This window comes from Schistocerca piceifrons, chromosome 7 (assembly GCF_021461385.2).
Source record: "Schistocerca piceifrons isolate TAMUIC-IGC-003096 chromosome 7, iqSchPice1.1, whole genome shotgun sequence".
NCBI lineage: Eukaryota > Metazoa > Arthropoda > Insecta > Orthoptera > Acrididae > Schistocerca > Schistocerca piceifrons.
The window spans coordinates 89,057,662-89,083,941 of NC_060144.1; the positions used below are offsets into that span (position 1 = coordinate 89,057,662).

Sequence of the window (26,280 nt, forward strand, 5' to 3'; positions counted from 1 at the left end):
CCTTCAACATGTAAGGAATTGAGCACCAACTATTGGCACATTTGCAACATCACCATAAGGTTTGATATCCCTACTGAAAGACGAGCAGAAATTTTTTGTTAATTGGTGCATAATAAGGTTCTTTTTTGGTATACCAGTGCTCAGTAATAACTGAAACATCTGGTTTATTAAAACATGCTATTATGTCCAAATCATTGTGCTTACTTCCTAGGCTCATAAAGTTTTGGAAGATGATCTTTGTTCGCAGGTTGCATTGTAACCACATGTTTTTTCTTTTTTCTTTTTTTTGTTTGTAACCATAAATATCCTCATTAAGTAAATCAGATGTACTTGTCAAACTGGGAAGAGGACACAAAAAGGTCACACATGTATAAAATAATAATAAAAGGAAAGATTCAAAACGAGTTTCTTACAGCAAAATGTAAAACTTAATTGTTTTTGGATATATTACTTACTTATATCCTTCATTCAAAAACTTAAGAAGGCTGTTAGTTTAGTGTCTTCAAGGCATAATGCTGTTTCACTGAGCATCGCAACAATCAAGCCTGAGATAGTAGTGTACTATGATACTACCTATGAAGAAATTGATGCACTGGATGTGAAGTGCACTGTTTAGTCTACCCAGCAGGTGTTCCAGAAGATGGCCCTGCACTATTCTATAGCATCATGAATATTTGTGTTGTATATACATTAGTGATACATTCATCACTGACAGAAAATTTAATAATCACATTTTTCCTTCAAGTTTCTGAAGTGGCAGTTGATGAGATCATATCTGAAGAGACAGCTATCAACCCACACTTTCAGCATGAAGTAGGACTACAATTACCAGAACTCTGAAATGTGGATCTAGTAAACCTAGAATTGCTCTAGGAAAATAAGTAAAATGTGACATGTGTCCCAGATCAAAGATGAGAAAATGAAAGGTTGCTATATTAGTCATAGCACACAAATATGCAGTTACTAAGAAGTGTGAAATGACTGTGTTCAAAGCTATGTAGACTTGTTTAATTCCTGGTTTAAGTCATTCACATTATTTCATTGCTGTGTTTCCTGCTGCCATCCATTAATATCAGAATGTCAACAACTACTTTGTTACTTTAAAATCTTCAACATGTTCACTGTGGCTGACACAAAGGTCAATAAGAGCTACTAGCCACGAGCTTTCAAGTGTCAGCTGCAGTGAATGTGCAAAACAAGAAAATTTTTGCAATTTAATTTAAAGTCCTATTCAGCTTCCTTTTTCAGGCATGTTTATTTTTAAATATTAAAACTGATGAGAGTTTCATTACAAGACCCCTAATTTTGAAATCTGGATGACATCATCCCAGCACTTCAACAACATATGCACCATACACAACAGGTTCAATGCAATCTCTCCTCTCCACAAATTTGCACCTCAGATGTGTTATATGTCATATATATGTTATACATCATATAATACTACAGTTAATTTTCCATATATCTGAGCAAAACGAGTTATTGTGTGTCCATGTTTATCTCATCTAGGCATTGCATCTTTCCCTAACTTCAGTGTGCTTTACAATAAAATTTGTATGAAAAGTTTTCTGTATAAATTACCTATTCTACAGCTAATGCTTGTGTAACCCAGTGTGCCATTCAGGTGGGTTTACTGGTGTGTCAATATAATTGTCAGGTTTGGTTTGAGAGGGGTTCTTGAAATATATTCCCACATAAATTTTTATCTAGTCTCGGTTGCAAAATATATTACACACTGTCAGTGCCATTTCAATGCAAATATTTTAAATCATGCTGGGGAATATACCAATAACACAGTTGCAGCATACCTCAGAAATTTTATTTTAGTTGCTTCAACCAATGACAATTACGGACCAAGTCTTCCACTGCCCTGTTTTGTGTATTAACCCGTTGGCTGGCATGAAGGTGCCGGTGGTCACAGCAGATTGCTCTGCTGGGGCCAGCACTGATATGGTAACAACCAGGTATCAGCAATCTCGTTTTTTTACATGGCGAGTTTCCCCAGTAGGCCTATAAACCACGAAACAGACAAAAAAGCTACTTCTCGTTGTCTTCTCTTCCTTGGACTTTCACTTCAGAAAGTCTGAAACATCCATTACAAAAACACATTACACCACTCACAAACCTGGATTCAGTCACTGCAATTCATATCTATTTTATTGTCAAAAATTCTGACTATGATCAATGATTAATTGTGAACATTCAAAAGTTTTCAAATGTGCATGTTACTGTTAGAATACAGTTACTACACAATTTTTGATCAGGAAAAAGTTACGATGATTGCAACTTAAATACCGAAGCCATTTGTTATGAGAATACGCCGTTACCACAAATAATCCACATAGATGCATTGAAAGAAACTTTACTGAGTAACATAATGCATCAGAACACTATAGACACAAAGAATGAAATTTCTGTAGATTTACTACATTTTACTTTTCTTGCGCATGATAACATTACTAACGGAAGTTACTTACCGTCCATTGTCTGGAATATAAACTATCCTTTCTCGTCTGCAAACACGTGCTTTTGCAGCAAGTATTATCAATTTTTTTCCGTGATTGAAAAGCTTTAACGCACACAAATCCCGCCATCATACACAATTCCACAAGGCATCAGCATGCCATGTTCAAAGAATATCCGCGTTTCGAAAACTACCAGCGATATTGGCTTGCATGAGAGACGACGTCATGCCATGATATGACGTCATGATTCCTCGGGGCCCGCGAGACGCTTCTCTAGTGAAGCAGGGGATTCAACCCGTCGGCTTTGACCAATGACGTCATACATTAGTCATAGATAGTAATGTCTTCACTTCGAGGCATAGATAATAAAGCAGTTCTGTGTTCCGGATAAGCGCTATCATCGTACATTAAAATAATAATTCGTGATGATATTGAGGTAATTTGGAATATTAGTTTGTTATTGTAGAACAATTTTTAGTGTCTTATTTTCGTTTATAGGAATGGATTGTCTGTTTGTGGGTATGTAATTTTCGTTACTGTCTGTCTAGGCGAGCTTCGGTTATTAATCGATATTTCCGTGTGATAAGTTCACTTTCCCGTTAGCTTCTTTCACTGTATTTCACTATTTTGACATAGTTCACTGTTTTTTTTTTCCTCCAATATGTGTATTTTCATGTTGTGAAGTACGTAATAGAAATTTCTTGGCTGTCGATCTTCTTTCGTTTCCCAGCACTAGTATCAGTACGACATTTTCGAATGTGTACTTGCTATATTACAGGTGAAACCCCTGACACAACTACAACTTGTATCTCGTCCTTCACTTCGCCTTTACACTGACGACACACCTAAATTTGTATCCCGTCCTTCACTTCACCTTTACACTGACACTATATATGTCAATTGGCGAGCAAGATACAAATGTTGCATATAGCTATATAGCTCAAGTAACGAATGGGATACTAGCGCCGTCCAAGGCAACAAGAAAACTGTACCGCATAGTGAAGTACGGGATACAAATTGTACGTGTATCGTCTTCTTGTCTCCGTGTAGTTCAATTGAGGTACAGGTTCAAATGTAACTTACGTCTATTTCCACCTTTTCGTTACCAGTGTACATATATAGAGGTCAATGGAAGTCTGGTATACATATATTACATACGTAGGTCCTTCTGTCATCAGTAGTTCCTGCTATGTACGTAAGAAAAGACTGTTAGTAATAGCGGAGACGAAATAAACAACACATCTACAATTTGTATCCCGTGTTCCACTTAGGGTTTACTGAAGCGGAGGATACATCGTTCAAGTGAAGAACAGGACAGTAATGCTAGTGAAAACGAAGAAATCGACTTACGACAAACTCCTATTCCGTACTCAACTTAAGCAACACACTTCGAATGAGCTTTCAATTTGTATCCGGTGTTTCATTTACGGTTTAGTGAAGCAGGGGATACATAGTTCAAGTGAACAACAGGACAGCAATGCTAGTTGAAACTAAGAAATCGACGTACGCTGAACTTGTATCCCGTGCTGCACTTAAGCAATACAGTTCGAAAGAGTTTCGAGATACAACTTACATACATGTAACGTGATGTATTCTTTGCTAGTAATATATTTCATTCATTTTTTTCCATTGTATTTTGCGGAGAAATACTAAGATACAAACGCGATATCTTTACGTGAAAATACTACTGGCTCTTATATATGTGAAGTACAGTTTTTCTCTCTTGCATTCCTTTGTTTCTGAATATTCTTCTCAGCTCTTTCATCTTTGTAATACATGCTCTCTGGCCAATTCTGACGTCATTGGTCAAAGCCGATGGGTTGTATCTCCTGCTAAACTAGACCCATTAACCCTGGATATCACGTGCAAAATTCTAGATTTCATTGCAAATATAAGTTCCTAGTTATCGATATTTTATAAAAGATTGTTGCTAAAGATTACCAATTAAATTTTTAGAACAAGAATGAAAAATGAAGTATCCTTTGTTTGGATTATGTCCATTGTTTTATACCAAAGATGTGATCTCGTACAATCTAGAGTGATAAGCGTTGTAGAAACATGTAAAACAATAATTTTCGCAGCATCGAGCAAACCGTACAAACGCTGCATTTTTAAAGTAGCTACAGTACCACTGCAATCTGCACCCAACAGAACTGATCTAGATCCAAGTCACAGAAGTTGTCGCGAGAAATAACAAGACATTTAAGCTGCCAAACTTACTTGAACTAATGCATCAAGCTTCGCACTCGTCAAGTCTGAATGTTCAAGGGATGAATAACAGCACTTAATAAAACAAGAGCAGAAAATGTAGCGCTTGGGTGGCTTTATGGATTCTGTTGTTGGTGGCCTCGTTATCAACATAGCAAATGACAGTTCCAGTACTGAAATGGATCCTTCGGATTCGGATATCGAAGAACTTTGGAGATTACCAGATGACTAATTGTCCCTAAGAAGCATATTGCCGAAGTCTTGCTGTATGTTATTTCAGTCTTCTACTTACAAACTGAATGACATTCGAAGTTATATTATTTCGCTGCTCGTCTGTCTCTGCATTTTTTTTTCAGGGCTCCTCTCCCTGGGACGTCAGAGAGTTTTCGACCTCTCCATGTTCCCACAACTTTCTCCTTATCGCAGAAGTCTTGTCCAGGATCCATGGAATGTAACGTACTGTGGGTTGCTTCATTGATCATTGGTTCCTTTGATCCATGCGAGAGCGTCAAGGAAATACTGAAAAATTTGAACTTGAAAACGCTTGAAGACTGCCGTCAGTGAAAATATATTTAAAATTATCATATATTTAAAAAATATTAAGCATCCTATCTAGGAACGTACTACAGCCCCCCCCCCCCCCCCCCAACGAATCCCGTCCATAGATTGCAATGACGATGTTAGACTATTGACACAGTGCACACTGCACAGACTTAAGTAATTATTCTTCCAGCACACCTTATGCCAATAGAACAGGGCGAAACGCTCATATGTGTGACAAGGGAAAAACCCTCAGCCATGCATGTCACAGTGGTTTTCAGCTGTGGTTGTAGATGTAAATTTCCTTGACCTGCCTCAATTGGAAAACCTCAAGTCTATACCTATATTCGACACCACATACTGCATGCGTAATCCAAAGATGTTTCCATTACCAAAGATAATGATGTCTATAGGCCTGGGCGTAGAGTATTGACTTACGAGCGTGACAGGTTGCGAAGTAGGTGTATGCACTAAGTTTTTGCGTGGTGTGTTGCAGAAGATATTTGAAACACAAGAAGCAGTTTTTCAATATAACGAACTGGACGACAGGGGTATCTTACTTAAAAAGGTAATATTAATTTTGTTACGGTTCTTTAACAGGCACTGACCGTGATGAGAAATTGTTTGTGACAGATACATCCATAATAATAGCTGTTGTGTCACTGGTGTGAACATCGGGAACCCTCCTGGTGTTTTTGATTTATTCACATTCCAGTAGATTCAGCTGTGTTATTTTCGAGTGATACTTTCAGGATAAGTGTATCTCGAGGATAGCCAACAGCTTCGAGTGAATACTGCTTCCCTACTACAAAGGCCTATGTCAGTCTTGAAAATCAGTTTTCGTATTTTATAGGAAAAATATTGTATTTTATTTGTCGTATACATCATCAACACCTTATGATGTATCTGCCATTAAAAAAAAAAATGCAAACCTAGGTTCATCAATTTATATGGTCTGTGTTGTGTTATTAAAATAAATCTCATTAATTTTTTTTTTTTTCAAATTTGTAAAAGCTACTAGTAGCGAAATACGTAGCACCTAATTTTCATTAGAAAAATGCAATTGAGAGGGACTTTGGACAACCACTGATTAGTTTGCAGACCACTGACTCACTGTACAAATGGGTTTTGCAGTTCTGTTAGAATTTTCCACAATACCTATATTTCTAAACATGGTAGATTCATTGTTTATTTGTGAGATTAGGAATGTAAAACTTCTGTCAGCATATAGTTTGTAACATTTTATGTAGCTTTTCCAGACGCCGATGCAGACTCTGATTTATTGGATATGAAATGGAAATTAAAGATGAATTTCAGAAAGGTAGGAAACCAAAGAAAATGGGACCTAGATACATTGAATCCAGAGAAGGACTGAAATTCTTGAAGTTATCAGAGATAAAACACAGAGAGCGAAATTTATAAAACTGAGCAGAAACCAGATATCAGTAAAAAGATACAACACGAAAAAATGTTTAAAAAAATCTTGGTTTGGTAACATACTGATCTATAACATACACTTGAGGTCTAGGTTACAATGAAAAACGATAGTTTGGTAGAGTTTTGACAAAGCAGCGTCAAACACTTAAGTTGATCTGGTAGTAGTTGAGAATGTAGTGAGACTATATTGCAGCCTATCCCCCATATTATCCAAACTGTGCACAGAGCAAACAGTAAAGGAGTAGAGGGAGCCAAGGAAAATTTGGGAATGAAAGTTCATGGAGAATAAATAAGTTTTAAGGCTTTCCAATGACATAATTCTGTCAGTGATGGCAAAGGATTCGGAACATCTGTTGAATGGAATGCATAGGGTCTTGAAGGGAGATTACAAGATAGGAGATTCCATAGTGACTGAAGTTACATTCACGAATCAGTGTTTTATGATGTTGACATGTAGTAAAAAAGTTCCATTAGATTTCCGTATTGTGGAACGATTGAAGTTGAGGTGCAGCAGCAGTAAAGTATTTGTTTTTAAATTGTGAGGCAGGTTCATCTGACCAGATCTAAACTACCTTCACATTTTCAGGTAGAGTTGACAGTACCTTGCTAATGTATGCAATCATGGTATCTTTGGAATTGGTTATGTTGTCTGAAACAACACCCAATGGGGTGATAAGAACCTGAATGCCACAGTGACAGTGAAAAACCAACTTGTGCTTGTGCCCAGTGTGCACTTTCCACTTCATCTTGATAAACACATGTGTAATTTTCAGCAAAATCATTATGCAGCAATGCAAAATCTTTAAAATCTTTACTCAAAACCATTTCTTTTTTGCTGATAACAAGGTGCAAACTGAGCTCTTTTTGTAGCAATGAAGGAGAAACTGAGGAAATGATGTATTTCACTATATCAGCTGTAGAACCTTCTTCTTGGGCTATAATAATTTTAGAGCCGTTTCCTTCCATCTTCCAAACATACCATAAATACACAAATTCCAGCTTGTCAGTTTTATAGGATGTATTGAAACTCCACCATTCAGACATGTTACATTAATTCTGCCAACAAAGCTCACTGAGTGGCTGGAATATTATCATTTTTCTTATAAAGGCTACTGATAGGTAATTTTTGTGATATTTACACTAACATAAGTTGTGGGGTAGTTTGCTACTGGTGGCCATACTTCTGCAAACTTAAAATTTCCAATGTGAACTTAAGGGTGTTTCGGTTTGAATGCCTCATGTGTTTCCATGATGGAGATAAGTGACAGATATGGACTGTCTTTCTCATTATTTTCTCTAATCACTGTTGTCCTTCCTGTCAGGTGACTGGTGACTAATGCCATCACAACGGTGGAAACCAGTTACCAAGTCTGTAGTTTCAGAACTAAGGCCTCGATATTGGGACTGCAGCCATGAGTGGGTCTTTCAGACTTTCCATCTGATGGATTTCCACACAAGTCAATGAACAGCTCACAACCACAACTTTGCATCATGGTGAAGATGGCAAGAAACGATTGGCTTGAGCCATGGCTTTACCTAGAGCACTATGTTTATTTTTACTAAGTTTTTAATAGGTTACTGATCTTGCATCTCAATATGTTTTCTAACTCCCCCCTAGTCTTAGCTCTTCTTTCTTCTAATAAGTCATTGCTTATGTTGACTCAACTTTGGAAATTTTTGTTTCTGCTGCTGTTGACTTTTCTAGCATTTTCCAATTACATGACTCACATTACACATTTAGTTTTCTGTTTTTACAATATTGGTTGAAATTGAAACAATTTTAATACTGAAATTAGCTACACATTCACAAAAAGAAATAAAATACTGAACGAGGTAAAGTTAGCTCTAACATTCCTCTTAACATAAAAACTTATTTATGTGAAAGTGAATCATGTTACATGAAAGTTCATGCTGTTGTATTATATTAATTATCATAAACTATAATTTACCTACTTCAGTTTTATGCTTTTTATGCTATGCATAAGGGTATGTAACTATAATAAAAATGATATACTAATTCTTACCTGCAAATTAATTGAAACGTAGGTCCAGAATCTCGCCTAATTCAGACTCTAGTCACATGAAAAATAAGTGACATAATAAAAATGGCTACAAATTATTGAGGGAAAGCAATGATGGGCAACAAACTGTTTTTGCCATACAGTAAAAAGTCTAGCCTTTTCAGCAATTTGTAAGAAATATCTAATTTTAAACTTGTAAAAAATCATAAGTGTGTCCTACTTTGCGTGGTATATCCCAGATGATCAACAAAATTAAAATTAGGTAATGAAACCTGAATTAAATCAGAAGATATTGAAGAGATGACATTAGAAAATGAAACACTAAAGGTAATAGATAAGTTTAGCTATTTGTGCAACAAAATAATTGATGATGACTGAAGTGAATAGGATATAAAACACACATGTGACTATAAGCTGCGTTCCTGAAAACAGATTTCAATTAACATTAAACATAAATCAACGTGGCAGAAAGTGTTTTCTAAAGTTATTTATACAAAGGGTGGAGGAAAAATTGTCACAATTTTTTACCCTGGATAGTTGATGCCAGTAGAAACCAAAATTACTAATGCTATGTAGGTCAACAGTGCACAATTTTTAAACTACGGAAACTTGGCGCCAGGCAATCTGATTGGCCACGGGATTGCCCTGTTGCTGGATGCTCTGGACAACGTGGATGCTTTCCTGCTGGAGATCGCAATGTATCCAAGGCGGCATGCATGCTCAGTGGTTGTGCACCAACCTTCCACTCTGGGGGCCTGGAAGTGAATACGCCAGGGTCCTGGCACATCCATTTTAGTTTCTGTTAGTGTGCATACAGAAAGTATTTTACAAATTGTCGGTCCTGAAAAGGACCTTTTTCTGTAGCTACGACATTGTTTACTTACAGCAGGTGCTCGAACTGGCAATCCTCTGTCGCGACACAACCTTGTTAATGTCAAATCATGTTCTACCGCATTCGTTAAAAGATTCCTGGCATTGCCCTGATGTGATTGGTGACATGTTGATTGCAATCCATTAATTTTAATGCGCATTATTGTTGGGTAGTCCATAAAGAAAAACCATATCTCGTTGTTCTTCAGACGAATACTGTGCCACCATGCTTACCGTACGACTAAATTGCAGGAGATGTGTGTGTGCTCCGGATGTCATTTAATTATTGTTGTTGGTAGTTTAGACCATTTTTATATAAGACATATGTATGTCTAGTGGATATGGTGAGGTTACTGTTCTGGTTAATACTTCTTAAAAATGGCAATTGTGACAGACTGATGTGTAGCATAGCCTGAGATCAAGATTAGAATGGAAGGTGATTGTGGTTTGGTGAGACGACTGTTTTGCTAATATTTTCATTTTGTTAGTGATACCCTCAATCTGGCCTTTCTTGTGACTCATACCTCTGTCGATGTCATTGGTCTGTCAGAATATATCGTGTATGTTATTAACCATATTTTTCCTAAATTGAGACTTTTAGTACTAAACGATAAAAAAATTGGAACATCGGTGTTTATAATATTTAGCGTTCTGAATGTAATACAATCGCCTTAGTTTGATGGTAAAGAATTAAATACTACTTTTTCCTTGGTTAAATATTTCTTGTGTTCCAGACTTGGAGTTCGTGTGTGACTCTACTCTACTGGTTGTATTTGGTAAAAGTTACGTAGTGGTCCCTCATTGCATTTTATTTTTAGTAGTTGTTGAGTCATATATGTATATAATATCCATAAAAGTACTTTTGGGACTGTCTCGTTGTCTAAATTAGTTTTATTAATTTACATTACAATTTTAGCTTGTATAATGAAAAATACATTAAATATGGCACAGACTTAGACACCAGGCTACGGTACAGATCAGTCTGTTACCAATAACATTTCCCATTCTCTAGCTTTGCCAACTCAACCAAATAATCACTTTACAACATAACCTGTAACTCGGGCACGCTACACCCTAGTGTGTCACTGGAGCTAATATTTCAGGGCACACCCACTGTCAGTCATTATATGTGCTGTATTTCTGATTACCATCGCTGAAATTTATTGTAGGTTTGACAGTTGTTGTGTAATGTGAGTGAGGAAAAGAGTCAAATTTACAAAACCTTTTCGGCCTGTATCAAATTTTTGAAAAAAAAAAAAGACAAAAATGGGCTAAGAAAGGTCAGTGGAGTTGGAAAAATAAGTAAATAGTACCAAGTGACTGGATGGATTGCAAAAGAATCAGAGGAGTGAAAATGATGTGGAGAATTTCGGTAAACTAAGTAGTTCAAAACCAAGCTTCCAGTTTACCAAAATTGGAAGTTTACAGTCATTGTGTACTACCAATTTTTATTTAGTGGCAGTGAGACGTGTATCTGTAATGCAAAAACTACTGTATTTAGTAACTGAGGGTTGCAGTGAAGAGATGTGTACTGCAAATTGTTCAGACAGGCAAGAAAACAGCGAAAGTATTGAACAGACTTGAGTGGAAGACATATTTATTGCTGAAATGAAACAAAGTGGAGTTGGGCAGGGCATGTAGTTGATGAATAATGGATTGTTGATGGGCCGAGAAAGTGTATTTGGTTGAGTCAATGAAATGGAAAAAGGGCTGAGGCCGCTACCTAATGGGAAATGGGTGGATGATATGAGGAAATATACAGGTACATATGTTGCAGATAATAATGCATGAAGTAGCCGTTAATCATACTGTGGCTTACAATGATGAAAGTATTGACTCATTTGCTCAAGTAAATGTCTGTAATGTCATGAAGAACCTACTAGCAAAATTCGTGGATCCAGTGGGATCCCTTCAGCCCCAGCTTTACCACAGAGTTAGTGCTAGAACAGAGAATATCATAAGTCAGTGTATAATCACAGTTATCTAAGAGTAGTTTCTCTTTGTGAAACAGTGTGTATGATAGTTTAAGGAATTAGAAGAGATTGCTCACTGACCTAACAGTATTACTGGCCATGAGTGAAGCATTAACAGAATCGGTTAAAGATGTTAAATTATGATAAAATGCAGTGTGTGGAGGAATATGATATGGTGTCTAAGACACTACTGAACTCACATTAAAGAACAGCACATGTAATATTTATTTATTTTCCATGTCCATATTAACTAAAAGTTAATAGATAATTTTACAGTAAATATTAAAGAGAATATCAGTAAATTGGTTCAATGGTTTTGTAGACCAAATGTGGTAATTATCATCCATCTGTGTCTTCCTTCATTGGTTTCCCTCTTTCCTAGGAATTGGATAATGAATCCAGAGTTCAGTTGTAGTTGCCATTGAAACGGGTCAGACGCATTCACTTTCTAGTCCTCCATTAGCGTATCTGATGTATGGAAGCTTTAATCTGTCATTACATGCAAATCTATACAGTGGTATATGCAATTATAATATAAATATGATGGGGAAATTATCATTCAAGGTCACATAACAGTGAACTGTTGTGAGAAAAGATATTCAACAAATCAAAGCATAATGGCAAACTCTTCAGTGCTTTGTCAGTTTTGTCAAAATATGAGTTTTCTTTTCTCAGACCTCTAAAGTAGCAAAATTATTTACAGGGACTTAATTAAACAAAATTTGCTATAAATGTTTGTCTCCGTGATATGGTTCTCCCTGTGATAAGAACAAAACTAGTTTTCTCCCCGTATTCAAGGTATTGACCAGTCTACACCAACCTCATCATTGATGGGATGTTAAGCTCAGATTTTTCTTCTTATCTACCTTCCTAAAGATGCAGTGAAAATGGATGTTTGTGTATTGTTATATTTATTACAATTTATATTCTCTGTAGTGGCTCGTGCAACATCCAAGTGACCTGCTCGCACTTATACATCTAAGGAATGTGTGTGCCATACGTAAAAAAGTAGATTAATTGTACCAAGAAATGAAATGGTCTTGAGTCCTAAACTGTTTTAAGTATTTTGTAGGTGATATCAATGTGGTTTTTGATTTTATGGTGCCCAGAATCTTGATTGTGGCTGCAGTGTAGCTCATGGTCTGTTGCTTTTGGAGGTAACAGTCTGGTCATGAGTAAACAGTCAACGAATGTGGATGTGAAATATGGATACAGATTCACTCATAGAGTAGTCAGAAGTCTATGCAAGCAACATTTGCTTCAAATTTAATGTCGTTCTGCTGAAATTTGAAGCATATTTTGTTACCGCTACAGTCATTTCTGATATCAAAAAGCATCCATTGTAGTTACACTGACTTCATATTTTACACGTTTATTTATCAATGTAACTAAAATTATTAAATTTAAAATTATGGTGTTATGTAATAGAGAAATCACCAATGAGTGTCTTGTTACATGTGGGGTACATATGTAGTACATCAAAATTTTTAATGTCATTGACAACTCTGAAAAGTATTTTGTATTATTTTTTTATTGTACATTTTGGCAGGCCTTTGTTCTTAACATCCATTTCAGATATTGTTGGTGACTTTTGTGTCAGCAGAAGAGAACTTTATTTTTCCATTGAGAGTATAGAGTCACTTTCTTTTAGTCTCACTGGGCACTTGGCACTTACTCATTATTGCAACTGAACAAATAACACAGCATGAGATGTGCCTATTTTAAGATTTGGCTCTAGTTTTCTAATGCCGTGACAGAGCACTTACGCATGTCATTTGAAACTTGAGTACTTTGTAATTACATACCAGTATCATTAAGCAGGTGGGACATAGTTGATGATCAAATATGTAACTAAACTGTACATTTGAGTTCTAAAATTTTGGGTAAGTGTGCATCAGTTTGTATGTTACCTGCTAAGACCTTCTTCTGATCAGTTGGAAATTGTCATTTTTCCCCAGATTTGCTGCTGAATTTCAGTAGTGCATTATAGGCATCTCATTATGAAATAATAGTATTTTACTTTTTTATGCCCACTATGTAATTGTCTACATAAGACTACATTTTTGACACCGTTACAACATTAAATTGTAAACAAACTGTGGAATTACACTTCGGTATGTGAATGGAGGTTAGTCTTTTTACAGATGAATCCATGAGTGTCTTTAAGTATTGTTGTGTGAATTTTGCACCTATTTCCCTGTTTACATTTTCCTGTAGGTATTTTCACTCAGATGCATGTATAGTATAGTGCTGTATGGCATCATACATGCGTAAATAGAAGCAGAACACTGACCGTAATTCTTTTGTGTCAAAATTACTTTCAAGAGTACCGGTTATGGTGAGAGACTGATCTGTAGTGCAATGTGAGGTCTAGGTTATGTTAGGTAACAGTGTGGTTACAAAATGGTAAAGCCAAAGTGAATACAAACTCTTCGATGTGGTTACACATATCTGTAGTGTAAGTCGAGACCTAGGTTAAGTTGAAGGGTGATAGTTTGCTTGTGATTTGGTGAAACAGTGTTGAACATTTCAGTTAAACCAGGTTTTTTTATCTTTGATAAACCTGAGTCCCAATGCCACAGAATTATATACTATCTTGTAAATATATCAAGTAAGCAGTAAACGTTGTTGGATCTCAGCTGCTTGTTAACTGTGTAATTGTTTATCCCTGTAACACCAAATTTAGTATCAATACTTTGATAATAGTATAACAATCAGTTAGTTCAAAACTTACAAACATTTGAAATGGCAGTTTTCATTTTTCTAAGACTGGAATATTATCAGCATTAAAGGAAAAATTGAATATGTTCTGCAGATATTTGGATCATCATCATTATGCTGCAGATCTGTCAACATTTAAGTGTAGAATGTCAGGGTAAGAATTGTGATACACACTCTCTTCTTATATTTTTCATGTGCAGTATTTATATAATATATACTAAAATTCTCATTGGAGATGATGTTTTATATAACACATGCATTTATGAATTTGCACAACAATTGCTGTTATTGGATGAGGAATTCTGTCTTGTGCAAGACACCTTTGGAGTTTTGTTTTACCCGGACATGTTTCAGCTCATTTAGTGCTGTCTTCAGGGGTTACTTTATTTAATTTCTGTAGAATATTTATTACATATTAACTTTTAGCGAAAACATTTGGTACAAAATATTTACATTTGTGAATGAAGTGGGTGTTGTCAAATATTATACATGGTTTGTTTACAGATCATATTCGAGATATGTATCACTGGGCTGATGCATTTTATGTTTTTTACAAATCTCTAAAGTTCTAGTTTTATAGCTTATTTGGAAAAAGTGGCATTAGTTTACATCCCTTGCATGAAGGCCGGCCGGAGTGGCCAAGCGGTTGAAGGCGCTACAGTCTGGAACCGCGCGACTGCTACGGTCGCAGGTTCGAATCCTGCCTTGGGCATGGATGTGTGTGATTTCCTTAGGTTAGTTAGGTTTAAGTAGTTCTAAGTTCTAGGGGACTGATGACCTTAGAAGTTAAGTCCCATAGTGCTCAGAGCTATTTGAACCTTGCATGAAGCTATTGGCTACTGAATGTTCATGTTGCTAGCTGTAAGCCTGCTACACATGAAGACGAACACAATAACATCAAAGCTGTAAGAAACACACAAAATAACACAACACACATTCATTTTCGTTCAGAAATGTGTAGCAAACAAATATAAAAATTACATTTTGCAGTTTGACGATGACAAGTTGTAGGTTGTAATATGTAATAACAATTTTACAGAAAGGAAAGCCACAGAAGAAAGCACAAAAACTACGGAAACATGTCTGGGTAAAACAAAACTTCAAGAGTGTCTTATGTTAGGCAGATACTTCATCCGGTTTTCTTAGCAAGCATGGAAATAAGAACTGCAGCACCACAAGATGATGATTATTATGATTATTTATTTAAAAAATTTTGTTAAATATGGAGCAAATGTTACCAACAATGGACTTGGATCTCAGATAACACTGTTTATCAGTTGGTTATCACAGTATTTATTTCATATTCTCAATTATTGGCTTCACCAACTCGCAACCAGATTGTCACCTTCCAAACTATCTCTGACATGGGTTATGCTGACTGTCTTAAAACAAGGTTTTGAAGGATAGCAGCAATACTTAATGCTCTCCAACCAGTAAGATCATTTAAAGAAGCACCTGGGACAGAATTTCTTAAATTCCATGTAAAACTGTATTCATTTTATTACTTCTGAAGATAAGTAAGGTTTTCCTGAATCTGAAGATAGGTACAAGCACTGTTGGGCTGTACGAGGAATGATCCTGTTGGAGGTGGTATGCCGTTGCTCTCCCCCAACCTTTGAACTGACTTACCCAGCTGGTCATAGGAGGACCCACAGTTTAATGTAAACTATGAAACCTATTGCCTCTTGGCATCTTTGCTGTGTACAAATCATTGTCAGAGGTGACAAAAGATAAGTGACTATGTGAGGATTGAATCGTAGACTTTGATTCATAATCTATCACTTTCCACTTGGAAAAAATAGCTCGACAAATGGTCTTGACATTTGTAATATTATACTAAACTATAAAAATTTGTTGACTCAGTCCTTCTAATGTGTTGTAAACGATTTTCCCTATATGAACACCCAACACACATTATCATATATGATATTTCAGGCAACTTCCTCATATGAGTGTAATATTTACTACTGCAGCAAAAGAGTGTAAAAGTTCAAACCAAAGGCCATAAAGTAAGGAACATGTGTATTGTGCAAACCTTCGTAATTTAAAGACTGGGTACTGTAACTTGTGCAGCTGTGTGCTTGGTTTTCTAGCAGCATTGCTTTACAATCTATGTATAAATTCATTAAAAGAACGCCTTTACTACTGCAGTATGTTACTACTATAATTTGTTGCAGACTCGGTGTTCTCTGATTTTGGGCTTTGCATTTGCTACTGTTCCGGCCAGTAATGTCAAAATGTTTCTCTAAGACTACAAATGCTATAAATGTAGATTTGGCTTTCCTTAACCTATCTCTTAAGATATGTCATGGGGTCAATATTGCCTCATATGTTCCTACATTTCTCCAGAATCCAAACTGATCTTCCCCGAGGTCGGCGTCTACCAGTCTTTCCATTCTTGTGTAAAGAATTCGTGTTACGATTTTGAAACCATGATTTACTAAACTGATAGTTCGGTAATTTTGACACCTGTCGGCAATTGCTTTTTTGGAATTGGAATTATTACATTCTTCTTGAAGACTGAGGGTAACTCGCCTGTTTGATACATCTTGCACATCAGATGGAAGAGTTTTGTCATGGCTGGTGCTCTCTGATGGAATGTCATCTACTCCCTGGGTCTTGCTTTGACTTAGAACTCGAAGTTCTGTCAAATTCTTCTCATAGTATATCATCTCCCATTTGATCTTCATCTACATCCTCTTTCCTTTCTATAATATTGCTTCAAGTTCATCTCTCATGTATAGACCCTCTATATACTGCTTCCACCATTCTCTACCACCTGTGGGTCCGGGGGTTAGAATAGGCCCGAGGTATTTGTGCCTGACGTAAGAGGTGACTAAAACGAGTCGCACACATTTCGGCCTTTATGTGATGGTCCCCTGTAGCGTTTGGCATCCATTCTTCAAAATTTCCTTGAAGAGCGAGCCAGTTGGGGAAGGGCGCTTTACATGGTGCATCTTGTCCATCATGCTCTGAGACCTATCGCATCCTTCGTCAATGTGGATCTGCACTTCTGCTCATTCTCAACTGTTGGGCGAGGTCACCCTCCTGGGTGTGTATTTTTCCATCAGCTGTGCAATACTGTTTTCTACTCTGACAATGATAGTGGACTTGTTTGCTTGGTTGCACCTGATACCCAGCATGGTAGCCAGTCTGTTGTGGTGGGGCCTCCATGTACCCCTGACCACACACGGATCACTCTGCTGATGACTGTGCCATTAACTCCCCATGTATGCAGCAGAGTAGATGCCCTTCACCCTGGGGCATTGGTACTCCCGGCAATGGCCATCCTGCCAGGTGGCGTTTGCTGCAGCTGAGTGGCGCCCATGTGGAGGGTTCCTGGTCAGAGTGGGGGGCATCAGAGCGGATGCCATGTGATGAAACATAGTACATCCACCCTTGTTGGTGGTCAAACACCAGCAGTCTCTTAAGCGTTCACGGGCCCAATTCAACACACAGAAGTATGACCCTAAATCGGTCGCATCCCTGGCCACACCATGAGGGGAAAGTCAGGCTAAGGATGGCAGCAGCACTTATTCGACCTGGTACCGCATATGTTCAAGAGCTGATGGGGAATCTTTCATGACGACGAAGTCTCAGTTTTGTGTTCAGCATTTATAGGACAAGTTTGGGGAGGTGGAGGGCTTGTCCAAAATGAGATCTGGGTCAGTCTTGATCAAAACAGCATCCTCTGCCCAGTCACAGGCGTTACTTGCTTGTGACAAGCTGGGGGTTGGTTCTGTAACCATCACGCCCCATAAGAGCTTAAATATGGTCCGGGGTATCATATTTCACAGGGACCTTCTTTTGCAGTCTGCCGATGAGCTGCGCACCAATTTAGTGGCGAGGTGTACATTTCACTCAGCCTGTCTACTGGGACCCGAGGGATAATAAGTTTGCCACTGGTGCCTTTATCTTGGCCTTAGAGGGCGATACATTACCCGAGAAGGTCAAGGTGATGGTCTACCGGTGTGATGTAAAACCCTGTATCTCTCCCCCAATGCAATGCTTTAAATGGTCGAAGTTCGGCCATAAGTCTTCCGGCTGTACTTCCAGTGCCGCCAGTCAAGATTGCGGACGCCCGTCACATCCCAATACTCCAAGTGCCCTGCCTCCCATCTGTGCCAACTGTGGAGAGCACCATTTTCCTTGCTCGCCTGACTGCAGGATTCTCCAGAAACAAAGAAAAACAGAAACAAAGGAAAATCATGGAGTACAAGACCCTGGCCCAATTGACCTACACTGAGACTAAGAAGAAATTTGAATGCCTACATCCTGTACAAATGACATCGTCTTATGCTGCCGCTACAACAGTTCTAGCCCCATCAGCTCTGTCAACCCCAGTCACCTCTCAGAGCCAGAAGACTACACCTGCCCTCTTGATGGTGGGGGCACTTCCCTCCTTGTTGCTCCGGCACCACCTACTTTGGCGGCAACCCCCCTCCCCCCCGCAACCATCGGGGATATCAGTCCCCACTTCTGCACTGGAGAAGTAAAAGTCTTCTTCGACTTCTCTCGCTAGGAAGGGGTCCCTTGGATCACTCCCTTCCCAGGTGTTTCTGCTAGTGGGAAAGATGGCACCCGTCAATGGCTGAAGAGCCCAAAAGCAGCTGGTCATAGAACTTCATGCTCGTCCTCAGTCCTGGAGACTGAATCAGTGAAGGCCTCCCAGCCAGGGAAACCCAAGAAGCAGCGAGAGAAATCCAAAAAGAAGATCTCAAAGACAAAGGGAATTGCGGTAGCACCCACGTCACCGCTACCAACAAGTTTTGCATCTGTGGATGAGGTGGAGATCCGGCGTCCACTGAGGACCTAGGTCTCACCGGACCCTCACACAATGGATATAGACTGCTCAGGCAATAAGTTGGTGGCAGCAGGTGATCCTGAAGTGTAAATTGCCTCATTGAATGTTCCATGCGTTTCCAGTCTCACGATGACATCATCCTCCAGTGGAATTGCGGCAGTTTTTCCACTGCCTAGCTGAGCTACGGCAACTGGTTAAGCTTTACGCCTGCTTTCTGCATTGTCCTTCAGGAAACCTGGTTCCCAGCAATGCGGACCCATGCCCTCCGTGGCTATAAGGGATATTACAGGAACCATAGCGACTATAATAGTGTCAGGTTGAGTTTGCGTTAATGCCCTAAACTCAGTCTGTAGTGAAACTGTGCCCCTTCAAACCCCTCTTGAAGCAGTGGCTGTCAGAATAAGGACGACACAGGAAATAACTGTCTGCAATGTATATCTTCCTCCAGATGGTGCAGTACACCTGAATGTATTAGCTGCACTGATTGATCAGCTCCCTAAACCTTCCCTACTTTTGGGAGATTTTAATGCCCATAACCTGTTGTTGGGTGGCACCGTGCTTAATGGCCGAGGCAAAGATGTTGCAACTTAAGTGCCTCAGTTCGACCTCTGCCTCTTAAATACTAGGGCCGTCACACATTTCAGTGTGGCTCATTGTAGTTACTCAGCCATTGATTTATCAATTTGCGGCCCAGGACTTCTCCCATATATCCACTGGAGAGCACATGACAACCTGTGTGGTAGTGACCGCTCCCCCATCTTCCTGTCATTTCCTCGGAGTCAGCCACACTGATGCATGCCCAGATGGGCTTTAAACAAGGTGGACTGGGAAACTTTCACCTCTGCTGTCACCATTGAATCTCCCCCTTAGGGGAATGTTGATGTTATGGTTGAGCAGGTGACTACAACAATCCTTTCTGCAGCAGAAAATGTGATCCCTCGTTTTTTCGGGTGCCTCCGGCGAAAGGCAGTCCCTTGGTGGTTGCTGGAAGTCGCTGAAGCAATTAAGGAGCATCGGCGAGCTCTACAGTGCCGACCCTGGAGCACTTCATAGCCTTTAAACAACTCCATGCCCGCATTCGCCAACTTATCAGACGACGGAAGCAGGAGTGTTGGTAGAGATACGTCTCGACCATTGGGTACCATACGTCACCTTCCCAAGTCTGGACAAGGATCAAACATGTTTTCGGGTACCAGACCAACAGATGTTCCTGGTGTTAACATAAATGGCATGTTATCTACTGACACACTTTGCCCGAGCGCGCTTTGGCCCGAGCGCGCTTTGGCCCGAGCGCGCTTTGGCCCGAGCGCGCTTTGGCCCGAGCGCGCTTTGGCCCGAGCGCGCTTTGGCCCGAGCGCGCTTTGGCCCGAGCGCGCTTTGGCCCGAGCGCGCTTTGGCCCGAGCGCGCTTTGGCCCGAGCGCGCTTTGGCCCGAGCGCGCTTTGGCCCGAGCGCGCTTTGGCCCGAGCGCGCTTTGGCCCGAGCGCGCTTTGGCCCGAGCGCGCTTTGGCCCGAGCGCGCTTTGGCCCGAGCGCGCTTTGGCCCGAGCGCGCTTTGCATTGGAGAATTACTCCCCAGCATTTCGCACTCTCAAACTGCGGCTGGAAGGAAAAGTCCTTGTTTACTTCATGCCACAATGAATCCTATAATAATTTACGGAGTGGGAGCTCCTCAGTGCCCTTATTCATTGCCTCGACACTGCTCCTGGGCCAGATCGAATCCACAGTCAGATGATTAAACGTCTCTCATCTGACTACAAGTGACATCTCCTCATCATCTTCAACCGGATCTAGTGTGATGGCGTCTTTCCATCACAATGGTGGGAGAGCAACATCATTCTGGTGCTCAAATCCAGTAAAAACCCGCTTGATGTGGATAGCTATCGGCCCATCAGCCTCGCCAACGTTCTTTGTAAGCTGCTGGAACATATGGTGTGTCAGCGGTTGGGTTGGGTCCTGGAGTCGTGTGCCATGCTGGCTCCATGTCAGAGCGGCTTCCTCCAGGGTCACTCTACCACTGATAATCTTGTGTCCCCCCGAATCTGCCATCTAAACAGTCGTTTCCATACGCCAACACCTGGTTGCCGTATTTTTTTATTTACATAAAGTGTATGACACTACCTGGCGACACCATATCTTTGCCACATTATATGAGTGGGGTCCTTGAGGCCCACTCCAGATTTTTATCCAAAATTTCCTGTTGCTTTATACTTTCAATGTCCAAGTTGGTACCTTTCATAGTTCCCCACATATCCAGGGGAATGGGGTCCTTCAGGGCCTTGTATTGAGTGAATCTCTATTTTTAGTGGCTATTAATGGTCTAGCAGCAGCTGTAGGGCCATCTGTCTCACCTTCTCTGCATGCAGACGACTTTGCATATCGTACTGCTCCATCAGTACTGGTGTTGCTGAGCAGCACCTGCAGGGAGCCATCAACAAGGCGCAGTCGTGGGCTCTAGCCCACGGTTTCCAGTTTTCAGCCGCAAAGTCGTGTTATGCACTTCTGTCGGTGTCTTACCATTCATCCGGAACCAGAACTTTACCTTAATGATGGTTCACTCCCTGTAGTGGAGACATATAGATTCTTAGGACTGGTTTTCCATGCACGATTGACTTGACTTCCTCACCTCCGTGAGCTTAAGCGGAATTTTTGACAACACCTAAATGCCCTACGCTGCCTGAGCAAACCAACTTGGGTGCAGAGAGCTCTACGCTGCTGCAGCTCTACAGAGCCCATGTTCAATCCCGCCTTGACTATGGGAGTCTGGTTTCTGGTTTGTCGGTGCCCTCAGCATTGTGTTTATGCTACCCAGTGCACCACTGTGGCGTTCGCATAGCGACAGGAGTTTTTAGGATGAGTCCGGTGACCAGTGTCCTGGTGGAGGCCAGAGTCCCTCCATTGCAGGTTAGGCATGCGTAACTGCAGGTCAGTTTCGTGGCACTCGTTCGTAGTTCTTCTGCGCATCCGAATCACCGTCTCCTTTTCCCACCCACAGCGGTTCATCTCCCGCATAGGTCACCCAGTTCAGGGCTTCCAATTGCAGTTCGTGTCCTATCCCTTCTTTCCAAACTGGAGTTCTTGCCTTTACCACCTCTACTTGAGGTTCATTCATGTACACCTCCATAGTGTACACCTAGGCTGCAGCTACTTCTGGAACATTCACATGTCCATAAGGACTCAGTTAACCCCGCAGCTCTCTGCTGCCACTGCCTCTAGATTCTTGACATGTACAGAGGCAGTGAAGTGGTTTACACCGATGACGCGATGGCTGATGAACATGTTGGCTTCGCATATGTCCATGGAGGACATATCGAACAGCTTTCCTTGCCCGATGGCTGCATTGTTGAACTGCTGAACTGGTGGCTATATCTCATGCTCTTGAGCACATCCTTTCATACCCGGTGGAGTCATTTCTTCTATGTACTGACTCCTTGAGCAGCCTACAAGCTATCGACTAGTGTTACCCTTGTCATCCTTTGGTAGCGACCATCCAGGAGTCCATCTATGCCCTGGAACAGTCCAGTCATTCAGTGGTGTTTGTCTGGACCTCAGGTCATGTCGGAATCCCAGGCTACAAACTTGCTGACAGGCTACAAGGAAACCGCTTATGGAGATTGGTTTCTCTGCAACTGATCTGTGTTCAGTACTACACCGCAAGGTTTTGCGGCTTTGGGATACAGAGTGCGATAACCTCAGTATGCACAACAAACTGTGTGCCATTAAGGAGACTATGAATGTGTGGAATACCTCTACGCGGGCCTCTCGCAGGGACTGTGTGGTAATCTGTCGACTCAGCTTGGCCACGCTTGGATGGCATACGGCTACGTCCTGCGCCATGATGACCCACCTCAGTGTCAGTGCGGCACCTGGCTGACAGTGGCCCATATTTTGGTGAGCTGTTCTTCTTTGGCTGCCCTGCGACGGAATCTTCAGTTAAGTTTTCGTGCATGTCTTTTGCCCCTTTGTGTTCTCCACTCCAATGCTTTTAGGCTGGATGTTTTAATGCATCGCAGGCTGGATGTTTTAATGTGTCACAGATTGGCTGGCTTTTCCTTTTTATTCTCGTGGTCGACCAGCCACGTGTTTCTACTGCTGACAAAGGCCTTCATGGCCGAAAGCTTTAATTGTGTGAATCTTTTTATTTTGCCTATCGCGACTCAGCATCTCCGCTATATGGTAAGTAGCAACTTTCTTTCTCTGGTATTGTTACATTCCATCCTGGATTTTCCATTGTTTGAACTATCACTAAAGTAATAAATGTTCTTAATTTTTCCAATCTTTGTCTTTAAATATGCTATTAATTTTATTTGAAAGGCATGAACAGCAGTGGTTTCATGATGGAGACAGTTGCTGGCCATACAAATGCTAATACTCTTGACATTCTTTGTCCCCAAAATAGACAACAAATGGATGTAATGTGGCCTGCCTATTCTCCCAGTGAAATCCTTGCACAGCATCTTGAACAACAAGAAAAATTCTCATCAAAGTCCATCAATATAATTAATTCATTTTCTGCAAGATTTGTTTTTAGCTGCATACGATGTAAACTTTGGCGTTTTGACACAAAGTGATGGCTTCTCGAACTGATAATTTTCAAAACTAGTGCCTCCATGAAATCTTCAACAGTAATCTGACATGTCTCTAATGTATCTCTGTCAGTGTGGACCCATTGCTTGTATTCTGCTGATTCTTCAGGATTAGTCTTTAAAAGCGTCTTCATGAAAAGCCTCTAGTTGCATTTTTCCTGGACATTCCTCACAACCTGACAATGTTGCAGCATACAATCTTTTGATTCCAAACTGCATATACCTTTTTTTTTCAACAAATCCTTGTAGTCAAATTGTATAGACGTTGCTTAAGCTGTGATTAATTTGATGAATTGCTCATACACAACTGAATGTGATCCAGAAGCACCAATTGTAGGACACCATTTCGGCCTGAGCTCACAATATTTTGAGAATCTTAGTTGATTTCCATATTGTTTACAATAAGCAATGAACATTTCTTTCAGGTTACAAGGGAGCAGGCGTTTCTGCTTGTGAGTCTTTTCCCCATTTATTCTTACTGCAACACAATCCTTTTTGCTCGCACATAAATGAGAAAACTCATCATCTTCAAAAAAGTGAGGACATTTTGTTTTACTTCCACACTGAGCTTTTTTCTTTTCGGTTTGCAGGTGTTGCCAAAATCCCATCTTCCATCTTTAGTTTCCTAGCCTTCTTCACCATTTTAGTTTAAACAGCAAATTCTTTAGCCATTTTTTCAATAGTCCAGCTATTTCGGACCAGGGTCAAAATTTGAACTTTACTGCAATTATTTGAAGTCTGAACCTTAATCTTAAGTTCTTCAATTAAGATGTCCATATCTTTACAGTTTTGGCACTCTTCTGTTTGTATTTGTGCAATATCTACTTGGCTCACACCAACAGCTTGGCATTACCTTAGTAGTGCTGCTTTGGGCTTTCAGAACTTTGCACTTTATGTATCCCATTGAATCCCTTTTGCTGATCCGTTGAAGCTTTAATGGTGACTCACAAGTGATGGTAATGAAGTATTAGCAGTAAAGGAAGCATCAACAACATCTATATCTTCAGTGGATGATGATTCTTGCTTATCCTGGTGGGATGATTCTTTTTGGGCCACTTCATGTCTACATTAGGTACAAATTTTCTGTCCAGGTTTAAAAACTTCATTAGTCAGTAACTTCACCCTGTCAGACATTGCAATGGTAACTGGTGTTAAAGCCTTCTTGATTACACGTTTTTCTTTACCAATCGTGTTGCAGCAAGTTTTCTGTAGGAATTAAAATTTTGTCATCATAAGGCATTATGGTAGGGACAAATTTGGGCAACTTCAGTAAAATCAACTCCAGACCTACATTGTAGAAGCTCTTTGTCCACTGGTGACTTTTCCTTAACTGATCGTAGTTGACTTTTCCCACAATAGAATGGTGATGACTTATGACAATCAACTCCATCTGATCCACCAAAGTAGCAGAGTGCAAGGGTCTCGTGGTTCATTTTATACAATAGTTTATTACCCTATAACAAGCAGTTTTGAAAGCTCATGAATATTCTGGTTTGAAGCATAGCAGATTCAGATTTCTTTGTATAAAAAATATCAAAACATATTGTTTTAGAGCCTACCTTCAGCTACAACGATTATTGATTATTCAAACACTCAGTATACAGCACTAAGATTGAACAATGTCAACACCAGCAATTACACTGCACAGAAGACTGACACTGCGAAAACTGCCAATAATGAAAGCAGCAATTGAAAGTGGTGATTCAGCAATGTATCACTGCTGCAAGAATATAGCTGTACAAAAATATTGCTGCTTCATAATGCAAATAGAAATTGGCTGACAATGTATATATGCACCATCATGCCTTGTAGGATTAAAACATTCTAAAGCAAGATAGCTTTCCGTCATGATCTTCTAGATCTTATAATCTGAAGAGCATTTTCTAAGGTTTAACTATATTTGTATTCTATACTGGAAAATAATGTAAAAACACTTCTTATTAGCATAGTTACAATCCATAAATCAATGGCAAATCTTACTATTAAAAGACACTACAATTACACTTTTTTTTTTAAATTTACTACTTCAAACTGTGTTAATTTTTGTATTTATTGATAATTCATTTTCCCTACTTTTGATAGATATTCTTACTTATCAATATGCAAGATCCATAAATTAAACAATATAGCTTGGAATGCTTAAGCATGATCTTTCAAGCTGTAGCAAGCAGAAAGGATTGAACAAGACACAGTTGAGATATTGCCTCCCAAAAATACCCTAAAATTTGCACTTAGATAATTTTGACAAACTTTGCAGATGCATATCTTTTCATCTAGGCATCCAATCTTAATTCTGATCCACATATAGACATCATAGGTAGGAATAACCCTCCAAAGTTTTGATGTGATTGTTTCATATGAAAAGTAGCAGTGGTCGGTCAAACCTTGGCTCTCGGAATAGCACGATGAATTTTTTTAGCCACTTTAGAGACTTGTATCTATCCCTAATTTTTGCCAAGGTGTGATTCAGCATAAAAAGTTGTCTATGTATATTAAAGCAAATGATCAAATATCTGCTAGAACTTTTAGAAAAGCTTAGCAAACTTGGCACATTTGCACCTTTGTATGTGATGTGAAGATCAGTAGCCTCTCTTTAAAAGCCCCCAAAAATTCAACCACTGAAGATACTGGGTGAAAGTTGCTATATAACCATCAAA

At 39.6% G+C, this 26,280-nt stretch overlaps 1 protein-coding gene across 1 annotated transcript in view; it reads left to right on the top strand.

The window, feature by feature from the left end:
* The first annotated feature begins 5,623 nt into the window (after positions 1-5,623).
* The window catches only part of LOC124805283 (cytoplasmic dynein 1 intermediate chain-like), a 180,216-nt gene continuing 159,559 nt past the window's right edge, over positions 5,624-26,280 (top strand). Inside the window, 1 exon segment of the mRNA XM_047265795.1 lies at positions 5,624-5,781. The gene's annotated coding sequence lies outside the window, so the exon portion shown is untranslated.